Source organism: Microcaecilia unicolor, chromosome 3, assembly GCF_901765095.1.
Source record: "Microcaecilia unicolor chromosome 3, aMicUni1.1, whole genome shotgun sequence".
Classification (NCBI taxonomy): domain Eukaryota; kingdom Metazoa; phylum Chordata; class Amphibia; order Gymnophiona; family Siphonopidae; genus Microcaecilia; species Microcaecilia unicolor.
The window spans coordinates 248,972,702-248,981,640 of record NC_044033.1 but is presented as its reverse complement, the minus strand read 5'-3'; positions in this window follow the sequence as shown (position 1 = coordinate 248,981,640).

The following is an 8,939-nucleotide window of genomic DNA, read 5'->3' as shown; positions in this document are numbered from 1 at the left end:
TGTTTTTGGCTGGCTCAAACTTAACCGGCTAAGGGGTCCTTTTACTAAGTAGGCGGGGGTTTTGGATCATTTTTCAGCGCACCTGTAAAAAATGCTTTTTTTGGGGGGGGGGGGCGAAAATGGACGTGCAGCAAAATGAAAATTGGCATGCGTCCATTTTGGGTCTGACACCTTACCACCAGCCATTGACTAAGTGGTAAAGTGTCATGCGTTAACCAGGCGGTAACGGTCAACGTGCGTCAGAATGCCGATTGCAGCTCATGCACCAGAAAAAAAAAAAAAATTCTGACGTGCATATCGGATGTGCGTCAAAAACGAAATTACTGCCCAGGTGCTAACTCAGAATTGACATGCGTTGGGCGTGCGCTGGCCAGTTAAATTTATAGCGACCAAAGATAGGACTGCTATTTAGGAGGTCCGATTTGGCTGCTAAACTTAGCCGACCAGCACTTGAATATTTGTGGATAGCCAGCTACACTGTGCAATATAGTTAATTAGCCGCTATACGCTAACCGCGAATATTCAGCGAAGATAACAGCTTATCTCCCATTGAATATTAGAAGTTATCCAGCTAAATGCTATTTAACTGACCAAGGTGGATGTTAAATAGGTCTGAATATAGGCTGCCTTGTGCATATGTGTAGTGAAAGCCTATTCTAGAAAAGAAACTCTATCAATCTATTAGCACATGCTTTTCTTTTCTAGAATAGACTTCCGATAAGCTCCCCTTTACAGAATTGCCCTTTGCAAGGGTAATGTTATAAATGGGATGCATATTTTGGGGTATTTTACTCATTTAAATATAAACGACCTCTTATAAAAAGCCAAATAGCACACAAGAGTCAAATTCAGGTACAATATGAGTGGAACACACAAGTATGAGCATAACACCCCAGATTATACCCTCCCTATCTCAGACAGCCAGAAAATTCTCGGTGTTCGACCGTAACCTCACACTAGAGAACCAAGTGAAATCTACATCAGAGAAAATGTTCCACTCAATGTGGAAACTCAAACATGTGAAACCATTCTTCCCGAGGGAAACATTTCTCAATTTGATACAATCAGTAGTACTAAGCCATGTAGACTACTGCAACGGAATATATGCGAGATGCAAAGAACAAATTATAAAGAAACTTCAGACTGCTCAAAACACAGCAGCCAGGCTTATATTTGGAAAAACACGATTCAAAAGCACCAAACTCCTCCAAGAAAAACTGCACTGGCTCCCAATCAAAGAAAGTATTACTTTCAAAATCTGCACCCTGGTTCATGAAATTATCTACGGCAAAGCCCCGGGATACATGACAGACCTCATAGACCTACCAACCAGAAACACAAGAGGATCAACACGAACATACCTAAATCTCCACCTCCCAAGCTGCAAAGGACTCAAATACAAATCAAACTATGTATCCAGCTTTTCCTACATAAGCACACAACTATGGAATGCATTACCAAAAGCTGTGAAAACAACTTATGATCACCTAAACTTCCGGAAATCATTAAAAACTAACCTGTTCAAAAAGGCATACCCTACTGACCCAATTTAAATGCCTATACCCTGCAACACAACGAAACCAAAGCTCGTAATGGACATATAGAGGGGCATAATCGAATGCGAATGCCCATCTCCATGGGCGACTATTTCCGAAAACGGGTACGTGAAGGGGCGGACCAGACCGTATTTTTGAAAAAAATGGGCGTCCATCTTTCGGTTCGAAAATACAGTTTGTACGGACCAAATGTGCCGTTGATTTAGTTGTTTGTGAGCTGGACGTTTGTTTTTTTTAGCGATAATGGAAACTAAAAACGTCCAGCTCACAAACGTCCTAATCCAAGCCATTTGGTCATGGGAGGGGCCAGGATTCGTAGTACACTGGCCCCCCTGACATGCCAGGACACCAACTGGACACCCTAGAGGTCAGTGCAGTGGACTTCAGAAACTGCTCCCACATGCATAGCTCCCTTACCATGGGTGCAGAGCCCCCAACCCCCAACCCCCCTCCCCCAAAACCCACTACCCACAAATGTACAACACTACCATAGCTCTTAGGGGTAAAGGGGGCACCTACATGTGGGTACAGTGGGTTTTGGAGGGCTCCCATTTACCATTTACAGTTGGGAGGGGGATGGGCCTGGGTCCGCCTGCCTGAAGTGCACTGCAGTACCCACTAAAAGTGCTCCAGGGACCTGCATACACGCAGGCCTCTAGGACTTGTTGCTGCTGCATAACCTTGGCACACCAGTTGACACCTGAAGACTAATCGCTCCGAAAACGTCCTTTATTGGAATAAGCACGTTTACTCACAGTTAATTGCAGATCAGAGGTTGTGCCCCACTGGAAACGAGTCTCCCTGGTACTGAGATGAGCAGTAGGTCAGAGCTGGCAGAATGCTGTACAATGCCCTCTTTTAGCAACATTCAAGGTAAGAACTAGGTTCTGTAACGTGGCTAACACATGAAAGGGATCTAAAACTGGCTTACAAAAATGGCCACTACCTCATGGACTACCGGAAACAAAACAGGGCACACTCTGACCCAGTAAACAGAGGGAAAAGCACCATAGGAGTAGAGCCTACCACCTACCAACATCATGAGCATTTAACACAAGCTAGTGGAATCACGGAGTCCAATACCCTACAGCCACCACAATGCATTGCTGATGTGACTCTGCAGTGCACATAACAGAAAAGGTGTCACACTCACCCAAGAGCCACATCAGAACCAGGGAAAGGCTGTCACAGGATAGAACACATTCTGCTGTCATGGAGGTGGTTATGGCATTTGAGGCTGGCATAGAAGCTGGGAAAAAAGGTTTTTGAAGTGGGTTCTTTTTGGTGGGAAGGGGTAGGTGACCACTGGGGGAGTCTGGGGAGGTCATCCCCGATTCCCTCCGGTGGTCATCTGGGCAGTTGGGCCACTTTTTGGGGACTTGTTCATGAAAAAACAGGGTCCAAAAAAAGTGACCCAAATTTGTGCTAAAAAACGTCTTTCTTTCTCGATTATTGGCCGAGGACGCCCATCTCTCCTCGGCTGATAACCATGCCCCAGTCCCGCTTTCACCACACCTCCAACACGCCCCCGTCAACTTTGGTTGTTTCCGTGACAGATTGCAGTTGAAGCCGCCCAAAATCGGCTTTCGATTATACCGATTTTGGCACCCACGGGAGAAAGACACTTATCTCCCGATTTGGTTCGAAATATGGGCGTCTTTCTCTTTCGAAAATAAGCTGGATAATAACTCTTCCTCTCTAAGATTCTCTTCCTCTCTACTATTCCCTAATGTGTCTGTACACACGAACCTTATTCTACCACAACATTACCATATTTGTTCATATCGGAATTGCAAAACACCTTTATGGTACTATGTAAGCCACATTGAGCCTGCAAATAGGTGGGAAAATGTAGGATACAAATGTAACAAATAAATACATACATAAATTTATAGAATACTGGAATCTCTGTATGTACTTGTGAAATATTGGTGCCCTGGTACTGGTGTAAATGTTTGTGCCTGAACTGTATTTGTTTGTTATGTCTCTTATGCCATTTTATAATGAAAAGTAGGTTCCTTCTTTCTCTTTTGCAGCTGACACGGTATTGGTCCTTTGATGTTAATTGAATTCAAGGGTTTATAGACAGATAGATTTAAAAAAAAATATTTGCATGTTATGGTAAAAGGTCTGTGGAGATTCACTGTCGTAGCCAGGAACTCAGCACTAAAGCTCTTCTCCAAAATCTTCATATTAACAATCCCTCTAGTGATGGCAGCTTGTGTAGGGGTGGGTTAGATAGGGTGATGAAAATTAAATTTTCCTTGACCTGTGGGTAGTGGTATATCTGGAAGGTGTTGTAAAATCGATATGATTCCTCAGCCGGTAAACCTTCAATGATAGCAGCCACCGTGCGAGATGAATTGCAATTGAAATTTACTAACGTGCGTTGTCCGGCCAAAATATTGAAGGCTGCAGGAAGTATGTGGTGTGTATGCCTGAAAGACTCTTCAATATGAAGCCCCAGTGTGATGTTGGGTAAGAGCTCCGAGCTGTTGTTAATTTCCTCCACCGCAAAAACGAAGGCCAAGAAGTTATAGGTATCTTCTGGAAAATATCTGTAATGACATTAAGAAGATAATTTTATTATAATAAGGCACCTAGAAATATTTTTTAAAATTCACCTATTTATACTATTTTCTAAAGGCAACATAAGTGCTGATTTACCTATACAATAGCACCCGAATTACATCTGCTCCAAAAACAGCATAAATGTGAGTATGTTCTAGATGGAAACTGGGGTAGAGTTCCAATGGAAGCATTTACTTTATGCAGAGGCCCACCAAAACTGCTGGTTTTGGCTTACAGTGAAACCGAATCTGCAGCCGAAATCCACCGCTTGGTTTCAGCCGGAACTGAAGCCGAAACCAAAACCGTCATGTGCATAAGTTAGAGAATACTGTCACTTATGTGTAACTCCAGCAAATCTACAGGAAACAGCAACACAAGTAATCGTGGAGCAGGAACAAATAAACAAAGCCAAACTGCACAGGAAGTTGGTAGCTGGTGAGCTATGGTAAGAGCGTCTGTGTATGCACATACATGCTGACAATGTTCTATTCTATAACGGCAATTTAGGGGTCCTTTTACTAAGGTGCGCTGAAAAATGACCTGTGCTAGTGTAGGTGCGTGTTTTGGACATGTGCAGATCCATTTTTCAGAGCACCTGTAAAAAATACCTTTTTTAAAAATTTGGGCCGAAAATGGACGTGTGGCAAAATGGAAATTGACACGCGTCTATTTTGGGTCTGAGACCTTACCGCTACCCATCGACTTAGCGGTAAGGTCTCACACCTTAACCGGGCGGTAATGGTCTACGCGCATACAATGCCTTTTAGGGCCCGGTGAGCTCCGTGTGCCAGAAAATAAAAATGATTTTCCGGCGCACGTAGTGGACGTGCATAAAAAATGAAATTACCACCCGGGCCAAGCAGTAGCCAGACGGATTTTCCAAATTGACCCTCGTTGGGTACGCATAGGTGCCTACGTGGCTTAGTAAAATTGCCCCTTAATGCCCAATTGCTGTTATAAAATTGGATTTTGGAGCCATTTATGAATCTACCTCTTGGTTCTCTTCCAACAGATGGGTCCACCTCCATAGAGGGCAATATTCAAAAGGTTTCTCCAGGTAACTTCAACTTCAAAAGGTAATGGCAAATTTTAGATTTCAAAACTCCTCCTCCTCCACCCATGGACTCAGGGGCAGAAGAACGCTTTTTAGTTTGGGGGATCAAAGCAGACTAACTGATGCCGCCTCGCTGCAAAAACAACTTCCTAGTTCTTGATGCTATGTGGGGCAAAAAGTTGGTTGGGTTAATTGCTTATTAATTAGGATTTATTTACCGCCTTTTTGAAGGAATTCACTCAAGGCGGTGTACAGTAAGAATAGATCAAACATGAGCAATAGACAATTACAGCAGTAAAAATATTCAAATAACAATACAAAGTATGGCATAGTTACTACTTATAATGTCAACACAATACGTAATAGAACATTTTATTAGACAGCAAAGATGGAGCATAGAGACAGTTAAAATAGAGTAACTGGAGTAAGAAAATAAGGGGACTAATTTAAAGAAAGATGCACATGAGGTCAGAGAGATGGTTAAATATTACTTCAGCTAGGGTAGGAATGGATATGTCTTGAAGCCCACTTTGTTTCACTGCTCTATATGCTGACCAGATACATTTTGAACAAACAGGTTATTGGCTGGCTAGAATTTATTGAATTAAAAGTTGATGGCAGTTTGGATGCTCTGGGGCTCACGGCCTTGTGTTATCTGAATAGTCCTAAATATTGCCACTATCCATGAGATTTTTAAGATGTGTTGTGCTCGGTTGATGCATTGTTTGAAACTTCATGCCTTACTAATTTTCGACTGACATTTGACCTTACCTCGATAGATAAATGGAAGGAAAATGTCCGAGTCTTTCCTTTAGGCAAGAGCCAGAATACCTCCAATGCCCAGGAAACTTTGAATGGTTTCTCTGGTGCTTCAAAGGGAAAACCTTGGTGTCAGGTGTTGATGCAGTTCCTGTGCCTTCCAGAGTGAGTATGGATACTAAAAAAATATAAACATTTGGGGGCTGCTAGGTTTACACTGCACTGACAGGTAAGTACTTAGATAACAAACAAAATAACCCACAGCAACACAATGATATTCAAATGTTCAAAAAAACAAAAAAAAAAAGGGAGCCTTTTTCAGAAAAAATATTTGTGCTCAGAAGATGCCAAGAATTTGCAGATCTGGCACAGGTTCATAGATCCGATGATGGAAAACACTCAGCCAACTTAATCATTGTACTTAAAAGATATCACCATGTATCAAAAATAAACAAAGTCTTCTAGAACCAGGAAAATAATTCAGTTGTGTTGCAATTGTGATTCCACGTTCTTCATTCACTCAACAATGTAACAAGTGCACTTATATTTTGAACCAGGCTAGAGGGGCCCACCACGGACCGTATTTCGCTGTTAGCTACTTAAGTGAACCCCCACAAACTTGCGTTCAGATAAGGGTGCAGGTCTCTATGGAAGCTTGCTCGGTCCTGAGGAGCACAGCCATCAGTGCAACCAGGAGGCGACAAGAGAGAGGCGGCTATAAGTACATAAGTATTGCCGTACTGGGACAGACCAAAGGCCCATCAAGCCTCTCCAACAGTGGCCAATCCAGGTCACAAACACCTGGCAAGATCCCATAATAATACAATACATTTTATGCTGCTTATCCTAAAAATAAGTGGTGGATTTTCCCGAAGTCCATCTTAATAATGGTCTATGGACTTTTCCTTTAGGAAGCCGTCCAGACCCTTTTAAAACTCCGCTAAGCTAACCGCCTTTACCACATTCTCTGGCAACGAATTTCAGAGTTTAAGTATATGTTGAGTGAAGAAAAATTGTCTATGGTTCGTATTAAATTTACTACTTTGTAGCTTCATCGCATGCCCCCTATTCCTATTATTTTTGGAAAGAGTAAACAAGCGATTCACGTCTACCCGTTCCACTCCACTCATTATTTTATAGACCTCTATCATATCTTTCCTCAGTTGTCTCTTTTCCAAGCTGAAGAGCCCTAGATGTTTCAGCCTGTCCTCATAGGGAAGTCATCCCATCCTCTTTATCATTTTTGTCGCCCATCTCTGTACCTTTCTAATTCCACAGAAATTGAATGGAGGTGCACAGGGGATTCAGCCCCTGGAGAGTGTTCTGACCAAAGGAAGGGCCCTCGCCCCATCCCGGGAGATCAGAGACAGGTGCCTATTGTAGCAAAATACCTTTGATAGAGGCCGAAACTACAATTGGAACAAATCAGAGGCAACTGAGATATGCGAGTGAGTAAACCCCTATGGTGCACTTGAATATCTCTCTTTGGCACATTAATTAATTTCCTGTGGTCACCAAATATGTAGGGAAGGCTCAAGATGTAGATGTTTGATACAGATGTTCAACTATTTGAAAGCTATTAATCTGCCAACAAACTTTTTCCTGGAGACGGGAAGGCGGTAGAACTAGAGGACATGAATTGAGGTGAAGGGGGGCAGACTCAGGACTAATGTCAGGAAATATTTTTTCACGGAGAGGGTGGTGGATATGTGGAATGCCTTCCCGCGGGAGGTGGCGGAGATGAAAACGGTAATGGAATTCAAACATGCGTGGGATAAACACAAATGAATCCTGTTTAGAAGGAATGGATCCACGGAATCTTAGCGGAGATTGGGTGGTGACGCCGGCAGTTGGGAAGTAAAACCCATGCTGGGCAGACTTCTACAGTCTGTGCCCTGATTGTAACTGAATAGATATGGAGTGTAAAGTTCAAGGGGCTTCGAAATTAGCTTCAGAACGTTTAGTACAAGACTTTTACGGTCTGTGCCCTGAGAATGGCAAGGACAAATCAAACTGGGGTATACATATAAAGTATCACATACCATGTAAAATGAGTTTATCTTGTTGGGCAGACTGGATGGACCGTACAGGTCTTTATCTGCTGTCATTTACTATGTACGTGATGCTTAGATGGAAACTTTTGGGAACAATTAGCAGAAGGTGACAAACAAACAGCAGAGGTGATTAAAGATCAAATGGCTTTTAAAAGGAAGGCAGAAGCTTTGAATAAGTAGAAGTCAGCAGATTAACCAAGAAAGTGCTCTCTGTAAATACATTATAGAGCTTTGGGTATCCCTTTTGAAAATATTGGGGCTGATATTAAAAGGCACTTCTAACAAGGTAACTGCTGGTGAGAGGCAATGACAGATAGTGATACACAACTTAGGGCATCCATCTCGTAGTTAATTAGTATCAAAACCAGATACTAATTAGCTACCAGACGGATGCCATAAGTTGTGTATCACTATATTTCTGCTTTGAGTTTGGGGAGGGCAGGGGAGCCTCTTGGAGGGATGTGGGGTGCTTGTGGACACCACAATCACCCTACTGCCAACTTATCTTGTAGCTATTAAAATCTGGGTTTAAGATAAAGCACCCCACTCCCTCCCCAAACTCAAAGCAGTCCCAAAAGTTCATCCAGCAAAGCCAAATCCCTCCCGAGGAAGCAATACCTCTGCTCTCCTATAGTGATCACAATTTTATTTCTGGAAAAAAAATCATCCTTTCCCTACAGGAAAAAAAAACCCTCTTGAATCCCTCGTTACCCCCTCCTCATTGTGCCCTTCTCTTAAATGTTCTTCACTTTGCACTGACTGTGAAATATGTGCGTTAAATGTGACCGCACCTGCTTTTTTTGGGTGGGGCGATTGAGAAGGGAAAATACGCTGCTCTTCTTGTGAAAATATCGTGCACATTCTCTGCTTTTCTTGACAGGTCAAAACACACCTGGGAATACCTTCTCACTGGCTGCTTAAAAAGTGACAAAAAAAGACATTTTT